The 15,089-nt window shown below is 31.8% G+C and overlaps 1 protein-coding gene and 1 long non-coding RNA gene across 2 annotated transcripts in view; one reads left to right on the top strand and one right to left on the bottom strand.

Moving 5' to 3' along the window:
- The window catches only part of LOC141549489 (uncharacterized), a 194,053-nt gene that overhangs the window by 31,248 nt on the left and 147,716 nt on the right, over positions 1-15,089 (top strand). The window lies entirely within an intron of this gene.
- The window catches only part of CDH9 (cadherin 9), a 236,508-nt gene that overhangs the window by 129,875 nt on the left and 91,544 nt on the right, over positions 1-15,089 (bottom strand). The gene's annotated exons all lie outside the window — the stretch shown is intronic.

Here is a 15,089-nt window from a genome sequence, read left to right as displayed (position 1 = left end):
TTTAAATGCAGGGGGTAAAGACTATAAACACAAAGCATGAGTCACATCCACGCAGCTCCAGGTGGAACTCAACAAGATCACAGAGGGGCAACTGCTGACAATAGCATAGACACTAATCACAGTGCAGCCATTGTTGTCCCACTGCTTCTTCACTGCTACTTCCTCTTGTCTGTAGAGGAAGCTTGGTAATACCACACTGACTCAAAAGCAGACTGCAGTTTTTTTGTTTTGTTTATTTTTTTGTCAAAATGATTAAAAAGTTAAAGCGGGCTCTAACTCTAGATAGCTTCTATAATGAGAGACAACAAGTGTCAAACCCTGAGGAGAATAAAAACAGATGAAGCCTCAAATGGGGATATGATCTGGTCGCCACCACACAAGGGTCTCATAGACGAAATTAAAAAGGCTCTTGCTAGAAGAAAAATGGGGAAAGGAAAGAGAAACTTTGTAAGACGGTCTGGGTAAGTCAAGTTGCTCATTAAAAGACAGAGTGAATAAAGAAATCAACTCCCTGAAAAACAGAATTACTGAATTGGAAAAAGAAAATAGCTCTCTAAAAAATAAAATTGGCAAAATGGGAAAAAATCCATCAAATAAAGTAATTCACTTAAAAACTCAATTAGAAAATTACAAAAAGAAAAAAAAAGTAAATAAAAAAATAATTAATTAAAAATCATAACTGAACAAATAGAAATGAATGACTTGAAAAGACACAATGTCAAGCAAAACCAAGAAAAATGAAAAAATAGAAAAAAATGTTAAATATTGACTTAGGAAAACAACAGACCTGGAATATAGATCTAGGAGAGATAACCTGAGGATTATTGGACTTCCTGAAAAACATGATGAAAAAAAGACCCTAGACACTATTTTTCAGGAAATCATCAAAGAGAACTGTCCAGATGTTATAGAAATGGAGGGTGAAATAGACATTGAAAGAATTCATTAATCACCTACTGAAAGAGATCCCGAAATCAAAACTCCAGGAAATATTGTGCATAAATTCCAGAACTATCAAACCAAGGAAAAAATACTTCAAGCAGCTAGAAAAAACAATTCAAATACAGAGGAGCCACAATAAGGATTACTCAGAATCTAGCAGTGTTAACATTAAAGGATCGCAGGGCCTGGAATCTAATATTCCAAAAGGCTAAGGAACTTGCTAAGCAGCCAAGAATAACTTACCCAGCAAAAATGACCATTTTCTTCCAGATAGTCTAACCATCTGTTTCTGATGAAAAAAAAAAAAAAAAAAAACAAAAAAAAACAGAACTAAACAAAAAGTTTGACCTCCAAATATAGGACTCAAGAGAAACATAAAAAGGTAAAAAGAAATCTTGGGAACTATATTTCTGTTATGAGTATATATAAAGAATACATGTATAATTTAGTTTTACTGGTATAATATGAAAGGAAAGAGATGGAAAGGAAATTGTACCAGAAAAAGACAAAAGTGGAAGTACTGACTTTTATGAAAAGGCAAAGGAAACCTATTATATCTGAGGGAAAGAAGGGAGGGGGATGATCATAGTGTGAATCTTACTCTCATAAGAATTTGCTCAAAGAGAAAATATTAGGTGGGGGGAAGGATTCTAAAGAAGGGAGAGCTGTGTGATGCAAGTGGTGCTCATGAGTTTAATACTGGGGAGGGGATACGAAGGAAAGAAAAGAGAAAAGCATAATTTGGGGTTAACAAGATGGCAGGAAATACAGGATCAGTAATTTTAATGATAAATGTAAATGGGATAAATTCCCCTATGAAGCTCAGGCAGATAGCAAACTGGATTAAAAGTCAGAATCCTATAATATGTTGTTTACAGCAAACATAATTGAGGCAGGGCAATACATACATGTTTCCAGTGAAGTAAAAAAAGCAGGGGTAGCCATACTGATCTCAGATCAAGCAAAACCAAAAATTGATCTAATTAAAAGAGATAGGGAAGGGAACTATATTTTGCTAAAGGCTAGCATAGATAATATAGCAATATCAATATTAAACATATATGCACAAAATGGTATGGCATCTAAATTCTTAAAGGAGTAATTAAGAGAGTTGCAAGAAGAAATAGACAGCAAAACTATAATAGTGGGATATCTCAGCCTTGCACTCTCAGAACTAGATAAATCAAACCACAAAATAACTAAGAAAGAAGTTAAATAATTAAATAGAACAATAAGATAGATCTGAATGGAGACATAAAGGAGTACACTTTCTTCTTGGCAGTTCATGGAACCTATACACAAATTGATCATATGGGTATAAAGACCTTAGATTCAAATACAGAAAGTTTGAAATAACAAATGCATCCTTTTCAGATCTCAATGCAATAAAAATTACATTCAATAAAAAGCTAGGAGAAAATTGACCAAAAAGCAATTAGAAGCTAAATAATATCATCTTAAAGAATCATTGGGTGAAACAGCAAATCACAAACACAATTAATAATTTCACCCAAGAGAATGACAATAATGAGACATCATACCAAAATGTGTGGGATGCTGACAAAGCGGTAATAAGGGGAAATTTTATATCTCTACAGGCCTACTTGAATAAAATAGAGAAAGAGAAAATTAATGAATTAGGCTTGCAACTAAAAAAAGCTAGAAAAAGACCAAATTAAAAACTCCCAAACACCAAATTTGAAATTCTAAACATAAAAGAAGAGATTAATAAAATTGAAAGTAATATATATATATATATATATATATATATATATATTGAATTAATAAATAAAATTAAGCATTGGTTCAATGGAAAAAAAAATACAATAGATAAACCTTTGGTAAATCTGATTAGAAAAAGGAAAGAGGAAAATCAAATTGTTAGTCTTAAAAATGAAAAAAGAAAACTTTCCACCAATGAAGAGGAAATTAAAGCAATAATTAGGAGGTACTTTGCCCAATTTTATGCTAATAAATTTGATAACTTAAGTGAAATGGATGAATGCCTTAAAAAATATAGTTTGCTCTGAGTAAGGGAAGAAGCAGCAAATTGGTTAAACAGTCCTCATTTTAGAAAAAGAAATAGAAAAAGCTATTAATCAACTCCTTTAAAAAAATCTCCAGAAGCAGATGGATTTATATGTGAATTCTACCAAACATTGAAAGAATTATTAACTCCAATGCTATATAAATTATTTGAAAAAAATAGGAATTAAAGAATGCTACCAAATTCCTTTTATGACACATATATGGTACTGATACTTAAACCAGGTAGGTTGAAAACAGAGAAAGAAAATTATAGACCAATCTCCCTAATAAACATTGATATAAAAATCTTAAATAAAATACTAGCAAAAAGATTGCAGAAAATCATCTCCAGGATAATACATCATGCCCAAGTAGGATTTACACCAGAAATGTAGAGCTGGTTCAATATTAGCAAAACTATTAATAATTTACTATATCAATAACCAAATTAACAAAAACATCTCAATAGGCATAAAAAAGCATTTGATAAATTCCAACATCCATTCCTATTAAAAACACTAGAGATTATAGGAATAAATCAACTTTTCCTTAAAATAGTCAGTAGCATCTATCTAAACCCATTAGTAAGTATCATATTTAATGATGATAAACTGGAACCATTCCCAATAAAACCAGGAGTGAAACAGGTTGCCCACTATCACTGCTACTATCCAATATTTTATTAGAAATGCTAGTTTTTGCAATAAGAGATGAAAAGCAGATTGAGGGAATTAGAGTACATAATGAGGAAATCAAATTATCACTCTTTGCAGATGATATGAGAGAACCCCAGAGTTTCTACTAAAAATTTATTAGAAATAATCCACAACTTAAGCAAAGTTGCAGAATACAAAATAAATCCAAATAAATACTCAGCATTTTTATAATCACCAATAAAATTCAATAGCAAAAGATAAAAAGAGAAATTCCATTTAAAATATCTGTTGATAATATAAAATATTTGGGAATCTGCCTGCCAAAGGAAAGTCAGGAACTATATGAGCAAAACTATAAAACACTTTCCACACAAATAAAGTCAGATCTAAACAACTGGAAAAATATTAAGTGCTCTTGGATAGGCCAAGTGGATTTTTTCACACATAATTGGCATATATTATATGGTGTTTGTGTGTATTATATACATATATATATATATGTATATATATTTATTTCCCAGATAATTTTATCTAATCAACGAAAAAATTTTGCTTCTTTATCTTTTTTTTCTTATTTTTTAATAAAAATGAAAGAAATTGGATTAGAGAGATAACCATTAAATAATTTCTTTAGATAGGTAGGAAGAAGTTGTCTGTCTGATAGTAACTTTTCCTCAAAAAATAATCCAAAATATTTTTTGTAGTTTTTCAATTCACTTATCTTATCTCTCAGAACATAAGGGCATAATCAGTTCCTCTCTCTGACCACTACAAATTATGAATCTTATTTCCTAATTAAATATCAGCTCCATGAGCACCAGAATCAACTCATTTTTACATTTGTAATATTAAATGGAATACAACTGAGGGACTATTGGAATTCTGTACAAGAGTGCACTGATTTTTCTTATCAATGATTTTCTTTCTGAATTGTAAGTATCCATCAATTCAATATGAATTGGCTTCTAATTAGCAAATTTAATGTGAATTAGTTTAAATTATTCTTATAAGACAAGTGAGATGTGTACTAAATAAGGTAATATTATTAATAATTACAATGGAAATTATACAAATTTGAAACATAGAAGACTGAATAAATCTCTTAAGTACAGTTTCAAATACTTTGATCAGAGATATCAATGTGGTATCTGAGATTTTCCTAAAGATGTTTAATGTGCTTTGACAAAATTCTAACCCTAGTAAACATTTTTCCTCCTCAACACTAGATAACTATTTTCTTTTGTTCTTTTTTTCAAATCTGTTGACAAGAGCTGTTCACTTTCTGTGCAGCTGGAAGTCAAAAAGATGTAAAGTTCAAATATAGTTTCAGACACTTACAACTGGTGTAACCCTTAGCAATTCATTTAATCTTTGTATTACTCATTGTTCTCACCTATAAAAATGGAATTATTCATAATATCTGATTCCTGTGATGTTGAAAGGATTGAATGAGATAATTTTTAAATGATAAGCAGAAGATCTGTTACAGAGTGGATAACTTAATACATCTTTGTTTCTTTATTTCTCTTCTTCATTCACTTCCAACTCAAATTGTCTTTTACAGTTGAACAGAGCAAATCTTTTTAGCAGCTTTTCCTTGGTTCATTTATATACTGCTAATCCATTCAGCCAGCTTTAATTATTTTAATTATCATGTTACTAAGAACATTGCAGAATAGGTAGATGAGTGTAAGACAGGAGTGGCACTAATAATGCCACTAATTATGGCACTAAGACTTGGACATGAACTTGAATGGGCTAGGACAACTGGATTTTGGAGAAAATAACAGAGTTCTCATTTTCATTAGTACTTTAAATGAAAAAAGAACTAATGTAACTTCAAATAGGAAGTTGAAGTAATTCCAAATATATATTTTATGTATTTGGATATATCAATTAGGGATACTCTCATGGGAGGAAACAGATGACATTTCTCTCCTCTTCCTCCTTACTCTTTCTCTTTCGCTGCGTTTCTTTGTTCATCAGGAAACCAGAGGTCAGAATTGTGGTCTTACATGACATTTTTTGGTATTACAAGTGATGTAGAACACTTTACAGGTCCTCCTTAACTTTAATTTTTTTCTTTTTGAAATTATCTAAAATTTAAAATGTTTATGTATTATTTACTTACGGGTGTTTATATCTTTTCTGCTCTATAAAATTGCAAGCTTCTTAAATGATGATTTTTTTTTTCTTTTTGTATCTTCCGTATTAAGTACAATTTCTGATACACAGTAAGTCTTAAATAAAATACTTGTTAAATTAAATTGTATCATCTTCAGGGCTGTCCTGGTAATTTAATCATTATATATATTTTTTTCTGAAAACATCTAAGATAGGGGCAGCTAGGTGGCACAGTGGATAGACCACCAGCCCTGAATTCAGGAGGACCCGAGTTTAAATCTGGTCTCAGACACATAACACTTTGTAGCTGTGTGACCCTAGACAAGTCACTTAACCCCAGCCTCAGGGAAAAAAAAATGTCTAAGATCAAAACAATAGAATAATATATTATCTACTTATCTATCACCTATATACGTATCCATTTATTTATCTTCTATTTATCCATCCAGCCATTTAACTTTCTATTTTTGATTGATATTTATTTAACAGCTACATTTTTATCATTGTTTACTGAAGTTACCTAGGCTGGGTAATGCTGAGGGTGTTTCTGATCCCACTACTGATCTACTCAGTCTTCCAGTTAACCTATAGACACTATATTAATAAGTTACTTTGTGCAGATAGTGCATAGCAAGTTCTGTAGCTCAGAATTCTCAAACTCAAGAGACATGTCATTCTCAGTCTCCCTAATATCTGCTATTACAGTCTCATGCTCCTATGCTTAGCTATTGATTATTTCTAGAAATATAAAATGTTTTATATATACATATATATATAGTCTATCAATAGTACAATTTCATAAACACTAATCAACAATTCCTAAAAGTATTTTTTTTTAATTCCTTAGGAGTTATAACTATTATCAATCACATCTGATAAATTCACTTATCTTCCTTGATAAATTCAGTTATCTTCCTTTCCTAAATTTCTGGCACATATAATCTTTTCAGTTTTAATTTTAGGAAATTATTGATGTACAAAAGTCATGAGAGTACAATGAATAACCAAGAATTATATTTCTCCATTTTTTGACAGCACTAAATTTAGTACATACTAGGGAATTCCAGATTCTTTCTCATGGGCTACAGATTAACTTGACAATGAAAAGTGGTTTGTCAGACAGTTCTGTTCATCCAGTCTAATTGTCAACCAGATGCTCCTCTAAGTGCTGTGCAATTTTACAACTTGTTATTTACTATTTTATAATCTCTACTAAATTTTTGTCCTCCAAATAATGAGATTGGACCATGGATCTGAAAGTGCCTTTCTGAAAGTAAACAGTTTTTTCAACAACAGTTTTCACATTTTATTCTGTATTCCAAAGATTAGTTAAAATAACATTTGAAATTAAATTCTCTAAACCCCTAATATTTCTTGAAAGTAGGGGACACACACCATATCTTACATCTATTCTGCTTGTGATTTGGCTCTTTCTGCAAGGAAATCCACATGCTCACATAATTCGCTTTCAGAAAAATCTGCAATAGGTGAATAAATGAAGTTCAGCCAACTCTCAATAACAGTTTGAAACATAATCAGTTATAGTTTATTTTGGAAATTTAGGTAGGAATTAAAGATACTGTTAAAAAATAAATAATATTTTTTAATAATTGGCTTTTCCTATAGTAAATCCATTTATTCAACAAACTGCAATTCTCTAGGTACTAGGTTAAGCACTAACTATATAATCAGGTGTTCTATTAGTTTTATCAGGCAACATTATTTTTACTGGTTTTTATCTAGATTTAATTAATTCTATTATGTATTCTTATCCTAACTGATAAAAAATGTAGTTGTCAAATAAATATCAATCAAAAAATAGATAACTAGATGGATGAATAAAAGATAAATAAATGGATGAGTATATTATGTGGCAATTTTTGGCTACTTCTCTTGAACAGAAAAAAAAAAAAAAACTCCTTTAATTATTTTAGCTCTCTAAAACATTATTGAATCTATAACATTCTTGATATGGAAAAGTCCTTCAATGATGCGGATTATAATCCATTCAGGCTCACAGTAATGGGGCTTCTTTCAAGGATCAAATTAAGCAATAATTGTAAATTGCATAGTGTAGTGTGAATCACATAATAAGCACCATACAAATCTTAGTTAATATTAAGTGTTCCTTGTAGAACTTTTTATTCTTAATGTCTTGGAATAACAAGGTTCTAGTTTTTATTAGTAGTTTAACTGAAAAAAAGAACTAATGTAACTTTAGGTTTTTAAATAGAAAATTAAAATGATTGTGAAGTCATATGTTATAAAATATTCTTTTTGGTAAATTATTTAACCGGTATATCAAACATTTCCTTGTCAATGTAATCTCTTCTTTAAATATATCCTCAATAGTGTAGCCAACTCATCATCTAAAAACACTACTTTCATTATGCAAGTGCTATATTTTTTTTAAAATGAATCCTCATTTTCTATAACATAAATTCCTGAACATGATATTCAAGACTATATACATTATGATAATACAAATTATCGGTCAAAACCATTAATTTCAAATAGACAGTGCCCCTATTTCTTGCTTTGTAAAAAGTATATTTGATTCACCAAATATTTATCACTCCTATTAGTAAAAAATGTATTTGACAAACGTTTATTATATATTAAGCACTGAGCTAAACGTGGGGGTCTATACAGAACTAAATCCCTTCCTTCCTTTTGCTCTCTCTTTTTCTTTCTCCCCTTCCCTTTTTTCCTCCTCCTTCTGTTTCTGTCTGCCTATGTCTCTGCCTTTGTTTTTTTCTCTCTCTCTCTGTTTCTCTGTCTCTCTGTGTGTATAGCCTCAAGAAGTTCACAGTCTAATGAGCGAGACAACATAAAAATAAAAGAAAACAAGAGAAGATATAAAAAAAAGATAATTGTCATTTTTAAAGGGCTGAAACTCTTGAGTCAATGCACTGAGGTTGGGCAATTGAGCACATGAAGCTAATTACCAATTGGACAAAACTCTATAAGAATATGCTTGGAAAATGGCCCTTCTCACTATCCTCTGCTGGCCCAATCGTTTGGTGTATACAGAGAATTGTGAGAAGGACTAGAAGGTGGAATGAGACTAGCCGGACTCACTCTGACCAGGAGATGAGGAAGTAAAGTCACAGACATCCTACTAGTTCATCCCATTCACTTCTACTGGTAAAGACCAAGAAAAAAGACTTTTGCTTATCCTGACTCCTGATAATTTTAATTTACCCAGGGTGCTCATGAAGTCATTATATTCGGTCTCCAATGTGGGACCAATGACCTTAATTTCACTAAAGAAGCCCTCGGGGACCAGAAAATAGGGTGAGTATTTTAATAGACAAACAGGGAACTTACTTTATAAAGGGCAAAACTAGTAACTTTTTCTAGCTGAAATGGGGCAGATATTAGGAAAAGATTCTCCCCCAGGCCCAGCCCCACCCCTAGGTGTACCCCAAGGGGGCACTATAGAAAGCATGTTTAAGATAATCAAGGGACAAGGTTTAATTTTAATTCAGTTGCAGATCGCTAGACTCTTGGGTACATTAGAATGCACATCCCCTTGGTTCTTAAAGGAAGAATGTTAGGTTCTTACTAAGTGCTAAGTTGGTACTTAACAATTCTCTAGCTCAAAGTTCACACCTTTAGTTCAAACAAGCAAGTTCATTGGTTGAAGTCATTTTCCCATAAGCCCTTGAGTTCTCACATGCCCCTTCTCTGGGAGGATAACATTGGGCCTGGAGGAGTGAGTCTACTCTAGAACAGAGTCTGGCCGGGAGATTGAGTTGAGACAGCAGATCTCCTCCCAGAGAGCGATTAGCAGTTTCTGGAGACAACAGAACATTACAGAAGAAGAAAAAAGAGGTAGATAATCGGAAGCTGGTAGGAGAAGAACTATTTTAATACTACAGTGATAAAGGTTCTCATTCAACTTTCAAGGAAACATTCTATATATACAACATAATACAATTGGCCTTAAAGAATCCTTCAAGTTATAGAAAAAAGAAAAAGAAAAAAATTAAGAACAGCCAGATGAGGAAGTGTGAGGAAAAAGAGGAAACCAATAAACAGATTAATAGCAATATCATTAGAGGGCATCTGGAGTTAAGTGAGGATGAAGGGTGTGATGAAGGGTGTGGTGAAAGGCATGGTGATTCTCACACAGACCAAAGCTTCTTGTCCATTGCAGAGAGTCAGCACAGACCCTTGAAAGGGACCCAAGAAACATCAGGTGGTTTATTGCTGACTGTGCCCACTACTGAAATAGCATGACAGTTATGGAATTTGATTCATGAACATCAAGAATTGTTGGACTTCAAAATCCTCAGGAATCACTGGATTCTCTGAGATATGATAAGATTGTTGTTGGACTTCAAAACCCTCAGGAATCATTGGATTCTCTGAGATATAAGACTGTTGTAGGTCTTGAAAACCCTCAGGAATCATTGGGAAATGTTAAAACTTTTGCAGGATTTCAAAATTGTCTGAGGACTGAACTGACAAAAGAACTACTAAGCTAGAATTATATCTATATGGTCACACAGCTTGTGTTAAATATCTGATCCAGATTTGAACTCAGCTACTTCTGACCCCGGGGCTGGTGCTCTATCCACTGCAACACCTACTTGACCCTACTACTATTTCTTAATGGAGAAAAGAGGACTCTAAACTTTATATCCAAGGCTTGACTTCACACTCAATAAATTCCATTTCCATAGTAACCACATAAAGCAAATAGTAAAGAAAAAAACATTTATTTAAATCAATGAAAAAAAAATAAGAGAAAGTACACATATGAGAATATATATTAGACAAGACAGTTTAAAGAAAATCTCCCATTGGGAGTAAAATAAATCATTTCATTCAAAACAGTCTCGACTCTCACTTAAGGGAAAATTAACAGAAGATTGTAGTGTAGGTAAGGTTGGGATGGGGATATGATGAAAGTTCTATATACAGATGTCTTGCTCATCTTGGACTTGGAAAAAAGCTGGAATTGACATCTCTGTTAAGACCAGAAGTAAGAAATAAATCAGGATCTTTCCTTTTGCCCATATTCATCAAAACTGTATGTTGGTTACTCATTCAGGCAGAGAACACTGAGAAATTAGTTTCCATTGTATGAAAAGAATCCCATATAATTGACCCTTGAAACCAAAATTCATGCTACTTTTTCCTCCTGCATATTTTCTCTTCTACTTTTCATGATAGAACTATCATCTGGTTCTTTTACCAGACTTACCAGTCTCACATCACATACTCTAATTGTAGACATTCACCAAAATTTTCTTTTACATCTCTTAGTTACTTCACCAAATCCCATGGTTTAATTATCCTATCTATTCAGATAACTCCTCAAATCTGGACATCCAACCCCACTCTCTGCCAGTTAAGTTACATATCACCAATGACCTAGATGATTCATTGTATTAGATCCCCTTGACTGCTTATACTAAAACTGTCTAAAACTAAATTAAATATTATCCCATTAAATCCTTTTATTTTTTTAACTTCTTTATTTATGCCAAAGGCACCAATAATGTTGTTGCTGTAATTCTTCTTAAGTATAGATCTGATCATATGATATCCCTATTCAACCAATTCCATTGGCTTCCTCTTGCCTCTAGAATAAAAGAGGAAAAAAAAAAAAAAAAATTAAGCCCTGTAAAGACTAGTTCTAAAAAATACAAATGGAAGCCTCTCTCCATTACAAGAAATATAATCTAACAAAATTGACTCTTTTACTCTCTTCCTTAGACATGATATAAGACACTTCACCTTCTATTTTTGTATCTTTGCAATGGTCATTCCCCCATACCTGGAATAAATGCCTTCCTTTTTTTTTTTTTTTTTTTTCCTACACAATATTTTTTCTTTTCTTTTCTTTTCTTTTCTTTTCTTTTCTTTTCTTTTCCTTTCTTTTCTTTTGGCTGAGACAATTGGGGTTTAAGTGACTTGTCCAAGGTCACACAGCTAGGAAGTTTTAAGTGTCTGAGAACAGAGTTGAACTCATGTCCTCCTGAATTCAGTGCTGGTGCTCTATCCACTGTCTACCTAGCTGCCCCAATAAATTTTCTTTATTTAAGAGGCAGTGAGACACAAAATTATTTGGAAAACATTTCCTGTTTTCTTAAATTTCTAGTGACCTTCAATTCTAATTATATTTTAAACATTTTGTACATATTTGCATTTATTTAATTTGCATTTAAGCCATATATAATAGAGATATCTATGTATTAACCTTAACATCTATCTATATATTTCATTTATCTATTTGTCTATTTATTAATTTATATACTTGTCTCCCTACAAGTATGTAAGGTTATTGCAAATAAGAATTCTTCCATTCTTTCTACTTTCATCTCTAGTGTTTACCAGAATGCTAATACATATTAGGAGCTTAATAAATATTTGATTGATTACAGTAAAAATGGACAACATGCTGTTTCATACACATATTATCTCTTTTCCATTTCCTGTGACTTTTTTACATAAAATCCTGTTATGCTTTTAATATATTCCTTTTTCACTATCTTCCTTTTAGAACTAAATTCTGTCAGCAGGTAATCTTCACTATTATCTCCTATATCAAGGCTTCTTAAAATTCTTCTACTCACCACCCCTTTTCACCCAATAATTTTTTTTTACTCAAATATGGGTATAGAGATATAAATATACAAATAAAACATTTACTGATAATAAAGCATAAATTGATGAACCCCACATTCAGTTATATAGCCACATATGGGTTGAGAACTCACTTTAAAAAATGTGCACATAAGCTATTTCCTGATTACCTTTCCAATCACAAACATTGGGTGCTCTATTCCTATGATCACTGTATTTACTTTGAATGTGTTTGCCATTTATAGGTATGTATGTATATGTACGTGTATAAACAGAAATAGAAAATATAAGATGTATATATATATGTATATACATATATATTACACACATACACTCACACACAATATACATATATATGTATACAGAAATTCCTTATACATCCCTATCCACACACTATCCTTTAACCTCTAAAAAATGCAACAAATGAAACTTTCATTAGGGCAGATAATTTTTTTCCCTTAATAAAATACCAACACAGTACAGGGTTGACACTTTAATAATTTGGACCACTAAAAAGTTTTTCTTTTTTTAATGTGACATTTCATGATCAATAAATGTAATGAGAAAGATAAATGAAGTAGAAATCAGTAATGGAGGTCTAGATTACACCATTAAGTAGTTGAATGATAAACTTAAATGAATCATTTCCTCATTCCTAATTTATTTCCTCACCTACAAAATGGGAGGTTTAGATTAGGTGACCTTTAATCCTTCTTCAATTAACAAAAATTTTTGATTCCTTTTTTTAGTTGTGTGGTAGATTATTCTTACAAGAATATACACATCATTAGATTCTAGATGTTGGGAACAATTTAAGAGAACTACCAAAATTGTCCAGCTAAAAGAAAATGTAATCTTGATTTATAATGATAAAAGAATAAATACTAAACAAACAAGCAAAAAGCATACTAAAAGGTTTAAATAAATAACACATGGCTTGGATATAGGACAGCATAGGTTCATATCCCATCTTCCAGCTCTGTGGCCTAGGACAAGTCACTTTAACTTTGTATGCCTGTTTTCTCACTTCAAATAATAGGTATTGTATTGCCTAGAATGCCAGGCCTAGATTCAGAAGGACTCTTCTTCCTGAGTTCAAACGCGGCCTCAGACACTTACTAGCTGTGTGGCTCTGAGAAAATCACTTAACTCTGTATCAGTATCCTCATCTTTAAAATGAGCTGGAGAAGAAAATGGCAAATTATTCCAGTATCTTTGCCAAGAAAACTCTCAAATGGTGTCCCAGAGAGAAAGAGATGACTGAAAAACAACTGAACAATCACAAAAAGTAAATAAGGGTGGTACTTAGTCATAACCTCTATGTTTAGTTGTCATGCCTCTAATTCTAGATTTGTCATACCTTATGATAACCAAGGGATTCTGTGAAAGTGCCATTGGCTCCAAGGCAAACCCAATAAATTTTGGATAGAAAAAGACATCTGTATTCAGAAAGAGAACTATGGAGACTGAATGTAAATTAACACATGATATATTTACTTCTTTGTTCTATTTTTTCTCCAGTGTTTTTCTTTTCCTTTTGTTCTGATTTTTGTCTCAATGTGTTTCATTAAAAAAATGTGTATTAAAAAGTTAACATATGTATATCCAGAAAATAAATAAATTAGATTAAAAAACAAAAGAAAGTTCCATTGCCAATTTACTGGATGTTTTAGCCAGCTGAGAGAATACTTATTATTGAATAAATATTGACTTTATAAAGTACCATAAGTAATTAATGATGATGATGAAGGATTTAAAGGTGATTTCCAGGGTTTCAATATTTTAAGACATGATTGAAATTAGGATGCCATTAGAACTAAATTACAAGGAAGCATTTTTGTACTTAGTTTGCCATTTGGTTATTTTTTTCACCTTCCATTCTGAGAAAAGAAACAAATAACAATAGGCAATTTGGAATATAAAGGAGAAAGACTAGGTTGAACTAATAAATGTACTTATCATAGAATATAGTGTTTCAGAAAATTGAAGGTAGGGGAAAAGGTGAGGTGTCTGTCACTTAATTCTTAATTTAACACACATATCTGAAAAAAAGGAATCCAAGATTTTTGTTACTTGAAGAAGAATTGATTGGAGGTATACAACATTTTCTTAAGATGAAAAAGACTCAGGGGCAGCTAGGTGGTACAGTGGATAGAGCAGGAGTTCTGAAGTCAGGAGGACCTGATTTCAAATCTGTTCTCAGACACTTAACACTTCCTAACTGTGCTATCTCAGGCAAATCACTTAATCCTAATTGCCTCAGGGGAAAAACAATTCCTTGCTAGGTGGCCAAAAAAAAAAAAAAAAATACATCTTGAAAAGAAAAATCTAGATGTGCTGATCTAGAACTCACAAGTCACTTGCAATTTCTATTATCATCTGAATACTGGACTCTTCCTTCCTATTAACACCTGGGAGATAAAGGAAAAATAATGCTGGTTATGCTAAAGTTAATCAAGCCTACTACCTCCTTTTGACATTATTGCAGAGAAAAGCACCAGGGCCTTTCATATAGGGCATAATTTATATCACTGAGAAGCATATAATCAGTAGATTTCAAATAAATTATATTGCTTTTCTGCAGGGAAAACAATTCATTCCTATGATACATCTGTTTTACTTTTGATCCATGATTTTTAAATGTTATTTGAAATATCGTTTTTTTTCCTTTTAATATTTATATATGAGTTAAAATGATGCAAACATTTAATATCAACCCAACGATTTCATCACATACAC

This window comes from Sminthopsis crassicaudata, chromosome 1 (assembly GCF_048593235.1).
Source record: "Sminthopsis crassicaudata isolate SCR6 chromosome 1, ASM4859323v1, whole genome shotgun sequence".
Classification (NCBI taxonomy): domain Eukaryota; kingdom Metazoa; phylum Chordata; class Mammalia; order Dasyuromorphia; family Dasyuridae; genus Sminthopsis; species Sminthopsis crassicaudata.
Note: the sequence above shows the minus strand (reverse complement) of the source record. Positions and strands in the feature narration are given on the sequence as shown.